Source organism: Drosophila yakuba, chromosome 2L (assembly GCF_016746365.2).
Source record: "Drosophila yakuba strain Tai18E2 chromosome 2L, Prin_Dyak_Tai18E2_2.1, whole genome shotgun sequence".
In the NCBI taxonomy this organism is placed as follows: Eukaryota; Metazoa; Arthropoda; class Insecta; order Diptera; family Drosophilidae; genus Drosophila; species Drosophila yakuba.
This window is the reverse complement of record NC_052527.2, coordinates 6395975-6411586: the sequence shown is the minus strand read 5'-3', so window position 1 is coordinate 6411586 and position 15612 is coordinate 6395975. Positions and strand designations below refer to the sequence as shown.

The following is a 15612-nucleotide window of genomic DNA, read 5'->3' as shown; positions in this document are numbered from 1 at the left end:
ATTTCGGCCAGAACGTAATGTTGGGGATCATTGGGGAGACGAAGACCCCAACGAAGAGCGGGTGGACTGGAAATGGAGGTGGCAGTGGGTGGCAGTGAGAGGCAGGGGGGCGGCAAAGTGACTGCAAGGTTGAATGGACATGGCATTGAGAGGCTAAGTGTATGAGTGGGTAGGTAATGCCAAACGGGTGGTTACCAGTTTTGTCCAAGCATCAACTTTTCTCCAACTTTCATAAAGTTTTTCACTCTGCAGGAGTAAGTTTTCAGAATCATTTGCCTAGGAAAATGTGTTTGTCAGTGAAATCTTATGATTTCGCCAGATTAATTGTTCAATCTCGAAAGTTATCAGTAGATTAAAAGAAAATTTTTCCTCCGCTTGTCAAAGATATTTTATTTATCATTGACTTGTTCAGCAAAAGTTTAAATGCAGTTAGGGAAAATAATTCGTAAGTTATTTTGATTACAATTCTTACAAGATACTATACTTTACTATACTTTGTTATATTCTAGAATAAAAATGAAGTTTCAATTAAACGATATTCCAATCAGAGAACACCCAAGAAACAGGAAATACTAAATAATACTAAGTACTAAATAATACTAAATACTAAATAATACCAAAATATATGTGCCCTTCTCTGCGCTTCTCAAAAGTCCTACGTAAGCAAACAACTTTTTCGATGTCAATTTTTTAAATACCAATTGTGAGTGAGTGGTGCAATGATTTTGTGTGGCAGCAGAGGATACCAATAATGTGATTTCGACCTATTGGAGGATGTGCCTGAGCTAGCTATTTTCCAGGAGCTACAATCAGCTGTCAGCTCTGACTTGGAAAGAGCTTGATGAAAGGGGTGAGTACCTCGGGGGAAATGGAGAGAGACGCTTAACTTTCCTACTTTTGCCTGCGGCTTCTGTGGCTCTTGTTTTGTTTTATCATTTTAAAAAGAAAAATTATGCATTTAGAAATTTAAATATGGGAAGCAAATATTATATGAAAAATTTTAACGAATCAAATAATATAATATATAAAAAAGAAAAATGCCACACTTGCAGTTCTCTGTTTTCAATTAAAATTTGTACTATTTATTTACGATTTCCCTAACTGAAGAACCAAATCTTTCATCAATGAGGTCGTGTGCCACCTAAATCTGTTTAATTTCTTCCGCTGTTTTCGAAACTTTTGAGGCCAACCTTGTAAACAAGGATCCTGCTAAAAGTGAAAATTGTTGCTTCTTTTGTGTGGCTGTGTGTGTATGTGTTGTATATATATTTCTGTAAGTACTTCTGCAACTGTCTGTGAGAATACACATATGCGTGTGTGAGTATGCAAGGTGAAGCACTGTGGCGGCAGAGACATTCAAATTTAGATACAAATGTTGCACGTGCCCTCGGAGGTGTTTCAGTACAATGCTGCGATGTGAGCCACATTCAAACGTGTGTGTGTGTGCCTCCTTTTCTGGGTGTGTATGTGTGTGTGTGGGTGCGCTCATTTCGGTGATTGCGCTGCTAAGGTTTAATAAAGCAACACCAAGACGACGTCGAGGAGGGCGATTACGTGGAATTGCGCGAGGGAATGGCAGAAGAGGCAGAAATGGCAGCCATTCCCAAGAATCGTGGCCCTCGTACAATAAAGCAACTTACCGGCATAATTGGCAGCCGCAGCCAGATATAAAAAGTGGAAAGTACAGAAAGCGTGGCATAAGCAAGAGGCGCACACAAAAACTTCAAATTGAAATGAAATGAAGCGTGAGGCAGCATTTTACGCATAGAATCCCACCTCAATTTGCTCTTTTATATGGCTCGAGGTTTTCCAAGAAAATGTATGTATATACCTGTTTTCCGTGTGCTTGTTTAGCTTAATTAAAATGACCCGGGCCACAAAAGTGCCATATATATGTATGTATGTACGCGCATATACATGGAAATTATATTTTTACTTTATCATCTTTTTGCACTCGCAGTCCTATTTTCTTTTTTTTTTTGCGCCACTTATTTTGCCTGGAGCTGACCACGTGATGGGTCATTCGGAAAAGTCAGTTGTCAGTTTAAAAAGCGACGAAGCTGAGAGGTGTTGAACATTAGGCGAAAGCAGCTATAAAATAATTTATTATTAAATTATAAAACGAAATGGAATTGCTCAATAAACAAGCTTTATTTTCTGTAGGCTATTAAGTAGCCAACACCATTATGTGTGCCATATATTAGTCAATAATCTGGGAAATACACAATTTCCTACTTGAATAATTTCCATTCTCCCACTAAATGCACAAATTTTGTGCACTTGAGTATGGTTTTATTATTATCTAATTCACATCATTATTAAAGGCACATAAGTAATGAGCATCACATTAGAAGGACGTAAAGCAATTAGTTAGCTGTGGCAATACTCTAAACTAATGTGGTTACAACTTGCAAACCAGTTGATTGTACCACTTTTAGTCATATTCCTACTGCACAAATGAGAGATGTAAAACTGGGTTTTTTGGGGAAATTAAATATTAAGCTCACTCAAAAAGTATTTCTTGCTTTCTAATGTTTTATATGCATTCTTTTAAGGTATTAGAGCTTGTGTAAATGGAATATATGAAACATAGAACTGAGCTCGTGTAAATGGAATATATGGAACATAGAACTGAGCTTGTGTAAATGGACTATATGGACCATAGAACTCGCCCCGAAGTGCGTGAAACTTGTATAATATTTCTATGCGACTCTGGGGCATCTCTATTCTGCCACCTGCTGGCTTTCCAGGATCCCGTTGACAGGCGGCTGGTGCCTTTGGTGTTGCCGCTGCTGTTTACCCGGTTTTTATACAGCAAAACAGCAAAAAGCAATTTGGTCTGCCAGCGAATGGGCTCTGGTCCGCCTCCTCATCTTTGACAACCTTTTGTGCTGTCTGCTGACTGATGTCCCGATGTCCCGATGTCCTGCCGCTCCTTCGCCAGCATCCCTTCACTGCAAACAAGCCCTTTGCTGTTGTTGTCGTGGTTTCCGCACGGCGGTGTTGACAGCCCGCTGGCTTGGCACTTCAATCTCCGACCGACGGACTATACATACTTACATTCATTCGCAGACACCCTCACCTGCCTAATGGTCTGTGCTGGATGGTATGACCGGACATGGGCGACCATAACTGTGATGGACGCGAAGACACGACTCTTTCATTCACTTTTTTTAGGGCATAATCAAGGCTATTAAAATTCAGTGTCAGGGATGACAGTGCGTATACGCAATGCGGCGAGATTGGCCCAAATTGGGTATACACAAGGCGGCCTGAAGATGCCACCAAGCGAAATTGCACATTAAAGTGTCCTTCTTTATGGCAGCAGGATTTTAAGGAATTTGGCAAGAAGGAATTTAGAATTCAACCCCCCATGCCAGCAAGTTAATCCTTTCGTTTGCCATGGAATTCCTTAAGATACAGCTGCCTGCGAAGCCGCAGGAACCGCATTCATCATCCATCATCCGCCAGCTGAAGCATCCGCTCCATCAACTACAGCAGCGCTCTGCTAATGATTGTGTGCCAAAAGACTTCACCTCATCCTTAATCAGGCCAAAAAAAAAAAAAAAAAGGAAAACGAAAAAGAAAAACGTTTTGCTAGCGGCGAGGGCTTTACAGCCATTCGGAAAACATAATATTTTTAGAGAGTGTGTGCGTGCGAGTGTACGCTTTGGCCTTGGGGGAAAACTTGCGCCGAGCGTAGCATAGTTTTCCGCGCTTTTCCGAGACGCCTTACCCGAAGTCGGCGCTTTAATTAAAGCGGCGAACAAACACGAGGCGGGAATGTCGGCTTATGGCCATCAATCAAAATGACAAAATAAAATGTTTGTTCGCCCGTCGAGGGGGCGGTGCTCCGCAGATAATAATGTGCATTGACAAAGCCTCGTCAAGTATGCAAAGGCACCCGCATTCAGATGCGGATTCGACTGTTTTGCAGCTGTCGAAAATGAAGAGGCCATAAAATGTTGTTGTAGTAGCAAGGCGAATGAAATTTATTGCCCTGTTGTGATAAACGTGACGCGCTGTGCCAAGGGCCACGCCCTCCGAAAGGGGCGGTCGGGAGCAGGACATTTTACAAGTGCCTGTTACGTTTGATTTGTGTTACGCCGCTGTGCGTGTGCTTGTGTGAGTGAGTGTTTGTGTGTGTGTGGCCGCCAAGGAAAAGCTGGCATTTTCCGAGGCCTCCGAATAGCTGACAACAGGTTAATGCGAGCCAAAGGTTGCGGGGAGGCGCCTCTTGAATAATGAGGCCAGATTGATGATCTTTAATGGCTGAACTTGGGCACAAGTTGGACAAATTAAGTTGCTCCTGATTGTTCAGAAAGCAGTATCTTTCATGATTTTTTAAAGTAGAAAACTAGCCTCTTATTTATGGCTGAATAATATAGAGTATATTTAGCAAATTCATTGAATTCAAATTCAATTAACTAACTTAATGTTGCAATAAATATAATCGCAGCAATAAATTAGCTATGTTGCTCTCGACTTCCACCCAAAATAGATAACGGAACACGCTGTTTATTTTAAAACAAATGCCGAATTAAATTGTATTAAATTTCCCAAAAACCGGACGGAAACGGGAATGACTGCATTTGTTATTTAAATCTACCTAGAGGCCAAAGTCAAAGCCAAAGCCAAATCCAAAGTTCAAATGCAAGTAAAAGCCCTAACCGGATAACTGATAACCTAGAAAAGCTGCCATGACTGCGGAAAAAGTTTGCGCTCAAGGTTCAATCAACTTAGCCCGAAATATTTGCCCAAATTCGTGTCCAACGTGGCGTATGCTCGACATTGGCCCACACCAGGTTTCACTTAGTGCTTCAGTAGCCCGTTTTGACATTTTCTCAGCGGCTTTATTTCCCACATTTTTGGGACCGCGTTTTTGCGCTGGAACTTCTTACCTTTGCTTCACGTTGCCCGAAATAAGCCTAAAAGATTGCAGATTTACGGTGGAAAAAGGCGAATTCCACGAGAGTTCCGCCAACTGCATTTGCATTCCCCTTTTTGTGTACTTTTTTGTTGGAATTTTTTCCGCTCTTTTATCAGTTGAGCTGCCAAAATCAAAGAGCTAGTTGGCCAGTTTACAGGCTTAGATAGGAACTCTTGGAAATTAATGCGCGATTTCTTTTGCTCAAGGGATGTCTGTTTTTGGCAGCCAACTTGACTGGGCGATAAGGTTTAGTTTCTTTGTGTGCTGCTCAAATTTAACCTCACGTTTTTGGGCCACAAAACGCATAAAAATGTAGCAAAGCCTCACGGACATACGGGGCGTATACGTCACGTGAATGCTGCCCACTTTTTTGCTACTCCACGCAGCCATAATCGTAAAATAAAAAGTTCGTTTATCGGCAGAAGGTGACCACGTCGATGGCTTAAGGTACCCTCACCCGATTGGGCATATTGGTTAGAGTATATAGTAATAATATAATGAAACATTTCAGGAATATTCCATGTTTAAAAACTAGGTTTAATGGTAGGACTATTCCCTGTTTTAAAACTAAAAGTTTGCTGTCGCGTAAACTCAACCACCCTAAAAAGTAGCCTGCAGCCAAAGAGCATTGAGTATTAGCCATTGATGAATGATGGTCGAAGTTCAAAGAGCGCGAAATTCGATGGGAAATGAAAATAAATATAAAATTAGCAGTAAAAGTTGGGGGAGGTGCCCGCGCAAGTCGGCATGCAAACGCGTTAAATGGGAAATTCAATTTGCTGGAGCTGAAAGAGGCAAAGGGCAAAAATGGCAAGCCGCAGAAATTCGGTCGGTGGAAAATGTGTGTCTGTGGGTGCGTGTGAGTGCGTTTTAAGTGTTCCGCTTTAAAGGCGGGAATTCCGCTGCCTGAGGCAGCAGGCAGAAGGAGGCAGCTGAAAGGACGAGCCTTTCTCGGTGCTCAGGACTCACCACAATGCGCCTGACACGTGTCATTTTGCGGTAATCGCCCAGCTTGAAGCCTCGCAGGCGGACAATTTCCCGGGATTCGGATACGGATTTGGATTTGGATGAAGTGCGAAGCAGGAGAAGCGTAACCGGCGGCAGGAGCAAAAGTTTTTCCTTCCTGATTGCCGTCTGTCAGCTGCACAATTAGCGACGGCAAATGCAAAACTCCGACACCGCAGGACACTTTCAGCTTCTTTCTTAAAGTACCACAACACTTAGCCAGGTCCTTGGGCATTCACTTTTCACTATTTACTCTTTAAGTTTTTAACCGGGAAAATGCTCATTGACAGCCTCAAGTATTCGTAGTTCGAAGATAAGTTTTTTATATCTGATTTTTTGAGGTTTTCGCCGTCTTTCTTTCTTGTTCGTATTTTTTTCACAGCGTTTGGCCTGCTTTTCTGTGCTATCGACCGCTGCGCCAAACGTCTCAGATGAAACTGAACGCTGCCCGAGATTCGCAGCCAGATGAAGTACCCCTGGAAAAACGTGTGGCCAGGCCAGGAGCAACAACAAAACTGCGGCAAAGAGCGCAACTGCCGCTCTCCGGCTCTCTGGCCTGACTTTTGCTCTCAGCGCCGCTCTCGCAAGGCTCACACTGCGTATACGTAATGTCACGCCGAAAAGCAGCTGTGGGCACAGTGGGTATGAAAAAGAAATATACTAATTTGTAAAAATTATGTAAATATTATTTAATTATTTTTGAGCTTGTTTTGTTGTTCCTTGTACTAATGTTGTAAATCTACACCCCTTTCTAGCAATTATTCTACTATGTCATTCTTAGGAATACCTACAAAACTTGAACTATTTTTAATTTCCATTATTATTATTTATAACATTAACAATTAAGCTAGTGCAATTATTTATAGATTCCCAGTCTTCTAAAATGAACATAAATTTTCCCTTTCCAATCATTCTCAACGCACTGTATGTGCGTTTCTCCCACGTCCATGGCTTTCTCTCAGTGTACGCGAAACGCCAAGAGAACTTTTTTGTTTCCTCCGAGAGAGTGCTGCCTTTTTGCTTTGTACAACTTTTATTTTCCCAAACAAATTGCAGAGACAAAAAAGTAAGGCACGCGGACAGCCTGAAGCCTGGAGTTTCTGGGAACGGAAGGGCAGCACAGGATTCAGCTGGAGTGGAAGTTTTGGCTGCTGGAAGAACTGGGGCGAGGTGGGGCAGAACGGAAGGGCGGAAGAGGGGTTCACTGGGCTGTGTGTGTAAGCGTGTGTTTATCTGTTTGTTTGGTTACATTTTCTGTGAATTTCACTGTTCCCTTGTGTTTGCGCTCTTGGAGCGACCCGAAGTCGAGAAATTCAAAAATCAAGCACTGCAAACTTGTTGATGAAAAGCCCGGGCTTTAGTGTGTGTGTTCGTATGTGTGTGTGAGTGCGGAAAACTCTCAGCTTCGCTTTAAAGCGAGGAGAGATAGTTTCCATGTGGATTCGGTTGCTGGCAGTGCAGGAAGGTGGTCTATTTACATATGCCAAGGAACAACATGTTGATTTTACACGTGTTCAACTGGAGCAAACAAGTGCACATGTTCACCATCCAAATGGAAGATTGTGTCCTTCTGTCTAGCGACTGCTCACGTGTGTAATTTAAAAATGCAATTACCTAACTGCACGCTAATTGCCATTTAATTGCGGAACGTCAGAAAAGCCCAAGCAGAATAAGCTCCATTGTTTTTGGCCTCCTTTTTTGGGTACCGGAAATTGTTCGCAAATGGAGCACAGATTTCATCGGTTAAGGGTGCTTTTTGGGGTTGCAAGTAAGTCCAATTTTTACAGGCTTACTCAGTTGTAAGCGATTAAATAAGGAAAATATGAACGCTTTTCCGATTGAGCTTTTTTGGACCTCTTTTTTATTAATTTGGAAACGAACACCGAAGGGATTACCAGGAAACGAGAAAAGTATTGTATACCAAGTACCAACAAAATATATTTTATTAAAAAAGGGAAATGTTTAATACTCTACCCACGCTGAAGATGCAATGCAAAATGAGGTTTCAACATTTTAAACCATTTCTATGTTCAAACCCAAATATAACTGGAATCAAAACCCAAATCGAAGGCAGAACGAAAAAATTCCATCGGAAATCTAACCTAACCCTAACATGCATGTCTGGGTGTCTTTTTCCAGCTTTGATTTTTCCTCGGCTTTTTTGCCTTTGCTTTTCCAAGTCGTAAGTTACCCACTTTTCCGCTGCCGTCCGGATTGTTTAGCCATTGTCTTTTGCTTGGCAGCATGGCCGGCAGTTCCGGTGAAGGAGCCGCAGCAGCGTGCCCAAGTGGCCCCAAAAGGGATTTCCCAGTCCGCCGTGCCACGTGTAATCCTTTCTGCCACATGACCCCATCGGTCGCCATTCCCATGCCACTCGTCATCCATCAGCAGGCCTCGCATTCTCTCTTGGTATTTTTAGGCCATCGTTTGCGGGCTTTCCATTGTTGGGGTTTCTTGTTTTGTTTGGGCCTTGATTACTTTAAGTTTTGGTCTTCGAATGATTGGCACAGCTCTGTGGAGCTCCATGGAGCTCTGTGAAGGCGGCACTGATAGGTCTTTGATGTAAATGATAGCATGGGAGGATTTCAGCTGGGATATTGGAGCTTTAAATTAGCATTTGAGTCGAGCTCAAGCGGAAAGTCCGTAGTAATGCAATCTGCCCGCAGCTCTGGTCGATAATTCATTTCATAATTACGCACTTGCTCTAATTGTCGGAGTTGGACCGTGAATTGTGGCCGGGCATTCAATTTGAATAATATGCTAGATTAGTTTCCCCTTCGTGCACAATAGTTTTTCATAATTTCATGGAGTAGCCGTACGTAGTAACTGCATTTCATGCACGCAACTACTGCAATGATGTTCGCCCAAATGAATTGATGATGAAACCAAATTTTTGCGGAATGCTTAGCGCCAGCATGAAATTCCCAGCGGTCTGGAATGTGTCGTCAAAGCAACATAAACTTCGGAATCAGAGGAGCTATTATATACCCTGCAAAATAGTTACGACATTTCGGTAATACGTGTCTATTTTTCAGATGGTACTTATCTATATGCATTTCATACACAAAAATGTTAGTTCTTGGTTTACAAACCAATGCTTGTTTTTAGCATAAATAAAATAATATATCCGTTGACTGTTTTAGAGTCAACTCGGAAATCCAGTTTCTAACATGTTTAGTAGAGTTTTGCTTGCAGGGAAGGACATTCATTTAATTTGAATACTCACTGAAAACAATTTAGAGTGTACAAGTGCGCCGGCTAGAGTTGAAAGTTACGATCCGCTTTTATGGCCAAGTTGCAGCGCAATTTGCTGACAATTAACATTTTATGCGTTCTATTTTTTCGCGCTTTTATGTCCTCCAATGCAGAAGTGACTGACTGCCTAATCAAGAGTTAATCCTCCCCACTCTTCCCTCGACCCCGCGAGTGAAGTCATAGTTTTGGGACTCTGGAGCGGGACATAATAATTAGCAGCCCGGGTAATTTGGCTCAATTTATGCGCATAGATTCAGCAAAGGACCACTCCTTTTGTACAATTTATGCAGAACATTCTGCGATTGTAAATGCTCAAGCGATGGAAAAACCGGAGGCAAATGTTTGAGCACAATTTGGCATCCGGTTTTAATTGTGGCCAAGCACAATGGATGGACAGGATGGGTCCTATATCCTATATTTATATCTATATATCTATTCCTATCTGTGTGGCATCTGGCTCTCCATTGGCGCTGCCTTGGATGAAAGTGACAGGCTGTGTGCTAAGTGAATGTGGTCGACGCTTTCCATTTGCCATTTCAATTGCAAATTAACTTTGCTGTCCCATGTCTGACAATGCCAAGTTCTTCCTCGACATGTGTGCAAATGCTGTACAAATAGACGCGTATGTGAAAGTACATATATTTTTGTAGAATATACATACATATATATATATATTAGCACCACATGGCAGCCACAAAAATAAACTCAACTGCTGCTGTCGAGTAGAAAATGCAATGTTCTCCGCTTCGTTGGGCGCCACAATTTCCCATCCTCCTGCAAGTTGTTTTTAATTAAAGCTTAATTGTATTAAACTAGTAAGTGGGGCAAATAAAAAGCTTATGAAAGTTTAACTGCACCTATTTTCAGATCTTCCAGTTAGTAGCCAACTTTGATAAATGGACCAAACAACATAATCGGCCGACTCAAATTCAATGGCAATCGCTTTTTAGCTAGGCTTACAAAATTTTAGGGGATTTTTCAACTGGCAAACTTCGGTTATTTATGCTCGTACGTGCATCAATGTTGCTGCAGCTGCCACAGCCTGCAACGAATTGTGGCAGACAAAACAAACCACTGGGCCCAAAAGTGTGTGGGTGGCAGGGCAAATTTACATAAAGACTTAAGCCAGCAAGCCAGGAATCGTGGTCGAGTCACGTTTATTGGCCACAGGCTGGTTGGACACACAAGCAGCACAAATCATGCAAAATTAAACTGAAGAGCCGAGGCGACGACTCCAACATCCCATCATCCAACCCCCGCCCATCGCCAAGTTCGTGCCTCGAGCTTCTCCATTCGATTATTGATCAAAAGCACATTTTTGCGAACTTCCCAGCCTCTCACGGAATGCAATTTTCCGACTCTACCCCATCCGCCTGGGAAAATTACCATTTCGGTTCAAGTGCTTGCCCAAAACAAGGGCACATGTGTGTCTCCTGGCCAGTCCGAATGATATTGCTCGACAACATCCAGTCCAGCATGGACTCCAAGTGGAACAGGGGAACACAACAAGATCTCGGGCAGCAGAAAGTGCGTGTTTCGGTGGCATTTGCAACTCGTTGCAAGCTGAAACTGCGAGACGCAAGCACATGTTTTGGCTTTGCAGAAGATGCAGGGAAATTGGCTGATACGGAAAGCATGTTTCGATGGGATGATTGCAAGCGAAAGCGAATGAGTTGTAGTTCTTTTCAGCAGTGAATACAGTGGCTTGTACAGGACTTTTGTAGAGTCTCAGAACTAACAATCTCTTAATGTGGTTCTAACCATTTAAACTTCGGTGCGTTATCAAGTTTTTCTTTTTATTTTTGGTAGTAAAGTTTCAGTGCAACAAATTTGGAAAATTGTAAAAGATAAATAAATGTATCTTTGACGGAATTTTAATTAGTATTTCTCCATTTGTTTGACCACATCACGCATACGCCCCGTGGTGCGCTATTCAACTTATTTATGACTTTGTGTTTTGGTTCAGCAAATTTAATTAAAGTTCATTTTACTGCCATTCATCAAAAGCGCATGTGAGGGTGTATCCAAGGATATATGTTAGGATGTATGGAATAAATGTACATTGTACACTGCACAACTATGTGTCGACATTTAAATAATATTCTTTTGGGCCAAGACAAATTACAGCATCATTTTGAGGCACTTGCACGGGGAGTTTAGTCAGTTTTGGAGTTGCTACCATTTCATGGGTTTACTTTGAAATGCAGCTTAAATGAAAGATTTATGACTAAAGTGAGTGTGGAGTTCAAGTTGCAGCCGTGAAAAAATGTGACTAAACTCATCGATCCAACCTCTTGATGTGGTGAAACATGGTTCCCCGCAGTGAGAGCGACTCCTTTGATTTTTGCTTGTTGCCGTTTCACTCATTTCTGCCGCTTCGCCTGCTGTGACCGAAGGAAAACTTCTAACGAGTTTCATTTTCGGGTTTTCTTTGCAGCTGCTTGTGGGCTCTGGATGGTGGTTCAGTTTGGACCAAGTAGGTGGAGGTGGTTCCGCCTGTCAGTTGCCAACAAGGAGCCTTTTTTTGTGTGCCTCCGGTGGCCGGGCTCCTCTCGAGTTCCGCAGCTGTGTGATTTATATCACAATTTACTCGCATTCTGCTGGCCATTGTCCCATTGCCGAACTACTTGGCTGTTATTGAATTACTTGTGGCGTAGCGAACTTGCAGATCTCCCCTCGCCAGGGCCACCACCATTTAGTTGGTGGCGCACTGTCGATGATAAATCAACGTGCTAACGAATCTTTCGTTTGCTTTCGCTTTTTCGGCTTTTGTTCCGTTCGGCTGCAGAAAGGTGATTTCTTTTGGGCCAACAATACGTTAAGCCTTCCGCATTTGCCTGGCTGATGGGATGGGATGGGATGGGATGGGTTGTGGTCCTCCTTCGGGCAGGAGCTTCATAAATTGCCAGCTTCCTTTGTTTCTCAAGATTTTTGCTTGAGTTATTTTTAATTTCGTGGCTCTTGCAATTTCTCAGTGTCAGTTGAAGGGCCTGAAAACATGCCACAGACAGAGATGAAGTGGGTGGAAAAGTGAGGGAGCTCGAGTGCCTCATTAGCCTTTGTTGTGGCCAAAACAGCAGAAAAGGAATGCAATTTTTTCATTCAACTTGAGATGCCACTGATAATCAGTTCCAATTGTTGATGGGCCGTGTTTAATTAAATTAGCAACACTCGAGTAATTAAAGAGCGTTTCTCAACGCCCCTGAAACGCTCGGAAAACCCTTCTTGCTATTTTCCCTTCTGGGGAACATCAATCATATGCCAAAACACAAATACGAAGCTTGACGAAAAATAGAAAGAGAATTTCTAACTTTTTGCTTTCTGCGTCAGGCTCAAGAAGATTTATGGCCAAAACGGGAAAGGGACACATGTGAGTTGGCCAACCAGGCAGCCAAAAAGTGTGCAAAAACGAAAAGAAGAGGCTGCGAAATGGAGAAAATCCCCTAAACGGAGCTAACAAATGTAGTTTTTAGTCACATTTGGCTCAGCTTTCGACTGATTGTTTAAATAAATGAGTCAGTGCCGCCCTTCCCCCCTTTTTATCGATTTTCCAGTGCAACTTGTCGCTACTTTCACACAACTTACCCAGCAAATTGACAAGCCATTGATTGATGTTTCTGGCGGTTGGGTCAAGGCATCTCCCCAATCCTTCTCGGCACATTAACTAACTAAAAAATTGCAATTTATTTAGTTTTTATGGCCCATGCACCCATGAAACCTTTTCCCTTCTGCAGATCCTAACTAATAGTTTGCCATTATCCCATCGGCAGGAATGGCGAATGGGCAGGATTCCATTCCGAAACCCACGCCAAAGATTCCGGGAGACTGTCTCCACATTTCGAGGAATTTGATTGAACGGCCCACAACCATTTGACCTTCCACTGCCACCATGCTTACAGTGCGCACCGAAAGTGTAAGGCGTTCTGAAGGAGTTCAAAATCATACTATTCTCTGCATTTGGTTGTAAAACTCTGTATTTCTATGTAGTAAAATAGCACTTTTTTTTTTTGTTAATTAACTTTTAAATGAATCATAAACAGAATGTCTTAAGTCTTTTAACTGAAAATTGCTCGCATTCTTTATGTGCATGTCTCTACTGTAGCATAAAATCACTTTATCAATGGAAAGAACTATATATACATGTGTGTACGCCAAGCGTCTCAAATAATCGATAATCATAAACATTAGTGCTCTAAATTTAATATCGCTGATGGTCTGACATTTCGTGTGGCGAAAAATAAATGATCCATTGAACATTGAAAGTGTGCAACAAATGGGAGGTATTTTTCAGAGAAAACACTAACAGAGAAAACTCAAGCAAATATAAATTCTGAAATATGCAAGATATGAAATGATGTTATTAGAGAGCAGAAAGGTCATTAGTGTACTGCAGGCTGGTCTCTTTAATAAGCCTCAAATTATAAGACAAACAGCAACTTGTGTTCTTCTTGCCTTTCTTGGCCACAACTTTTTTGCCTGCACCAATTTGATTTTGTCATTAAAAAGTTTTTAGCGAAATAATAAAGTTTGTCAGCGCGGAATTTGAGGACCCAGCGAAAGCAACGAGATCCGAGAAAAAAACAGCAAAAAAGGAAATCACAGTCCAAAAGTGGCCAATGAAAGTTTTAATTTTCAATGTAGGACGATGAGGCGGCAGGAAGGAAAGCAGCTGGACAAGAGCAAAGTGCAGGCTTTTGGCGGAACCCAGACCATAACCTTATCTTCACAGAGTTCGCAGAGAGATGTGTCCAAAAACTCGGTTGGCATATGTCAGGAGCTTAAACGCATTTTGCTTGTGCAAGAAGCGATAATAAATGACCTGCAGTCATCACTTTTTGCCAGAGAAAGTTTAATTAAATTGGCAAAATCAATAGGTAAATTGATTACTTTTTAAATGATTTCGCTCGTCAATGTTAATAAAGTTGTGATTTTAAGTGCAAAATTGCCATATGCGCTATTCAATTATTTCTCATTGGTTGAATCGAAAACTGGCTGACAAGTCGTTTATTATATTCGCCTGTATTAATTAATAAAATTGGCTTTTATGTGCTTTTATGGAGTGGTTTCTGTTCATAACACAGTGATGAAGAATATTCGTACCATATAAAGTAAGTTATTGCTAAGTTTCTTTCTCACTGTTTGAATCACGAATGGTAGGAAAATATCACTACACCCGTAGATTGCAATTTCACTCTCTCCCATTTCACTGTGATTATTGCATTAAATGCAGCTCCGGCCGATGCATAATTCAATTAGCATACGGGAGCGAACGAGCACTGCCTGCAGGCACTTCCTGTGTCCAACATGACGTATGCGCAATCCGACACAAAAGATGGACTTGGGACTGGGACTGGAACCCTGCGAACCGGTGCTGATTCGTTATGAATTACATTTCAATATGCTTCAGCGTGTTCATCATTTATTAAGCCAGCTGGGCAGGCAAATGCCAGGCTGCGAAATGCCAAACGAGAATGTGGAGGATCCATGAGCCCGACCTGGCGACTTGGGAACCTGGGAATGCCGACAGGAAGCTGGAATGCTGCTGAGCGACTGGCGACGAGTGCTTAGCTCCGTTTGCAATTTCCGTTTTGTCACATTTGTCTAAGTGAATGGAAATTTATGCAGCTGTTGGGGCCAAATCATGCTGCCTGGCTGCTGGTTGGGTTAATGCTTTATTCACGCTCCAGCGCTTAATGAAAGAGTCATTACACTCATTCATTCATTCAATCGCTGATTCATTCATGAGCAGACGAGAGCGCGTGTCCTTTGTTTTCCACTACCCATCGATTCGTGCCTCTGCCTTTGGCTTTTGCAGCTCCTGTTGTTGTCGTTAATTAATTGATTTTCATTGATGCTTGGGTAGTATTAATCATACGCCGCGTTGGCCTAGCAACCGTGGCAGACTATTGTTATTCTTTCTTTCCCTGCTGCCTGTCCTCCAACTTCATCGCTATTTCGCCTGTCGTTCAGCGGAGCCTTTCAATTTCCCTGCTGGAATGCAGTTTTCAGTCAAAGTTTTTCATTAACGCTTCACTTGCCAGTTGCGCAGCAGTCTAAGGAAAAGGATAAAAAGTTGCATCTGAAATTGAAATTGAAATTTTTTGGTATGCTCCTCAGAAGGATTCCGTTGTGCCAGAAGATGATGAAGTCCTATAGACATGAGTAAGGGTATATTGAGAACTTAGAATTCACAAATCAAAATTTTTACCGATGCCATTGTAAAAATTTTTAAATTTATCACGCATCGACGACTTTGTGCAGCAATTTATACAATTTATACATGAATTTGAGCAAAGATAAAACCAATTTAATGCCGCCCATTCAATAAATTTTTATGCATTTTACGTTGAGGATTTTCACAAACGCAATTACAAAAAAATACAAATTTGCTGAGTTGAGCCTGCACTTTGACTGCTAGGTGA

The 15612-nt window shown here is 42.0% G+C and overlaps 1 protein-coding gene across 2 annotated transcripts in view; it reads right to left on the bottom strand.

The window, feature by feature from the left end:
- LOC6527068 (inactive dipeptidyl peptidase 10) overlaps positions 1–6374 on the bottom strand; it is a 33933-nt gene extending 27559 nt beyond the window's left edge. For both annotated transcript variants that reach the window (XM_015198123.2, XM_002088125.3), the window contains exon 1: positions 5900–6374. The gene's annotated coding sequence lies outside the window, so the exon portion shown is untranslated. The remainder of the gene's footprint in view (positions 1–5899) is intronic.
- Positions 6375–15612: the final 9238 nt, after the last annotated feature.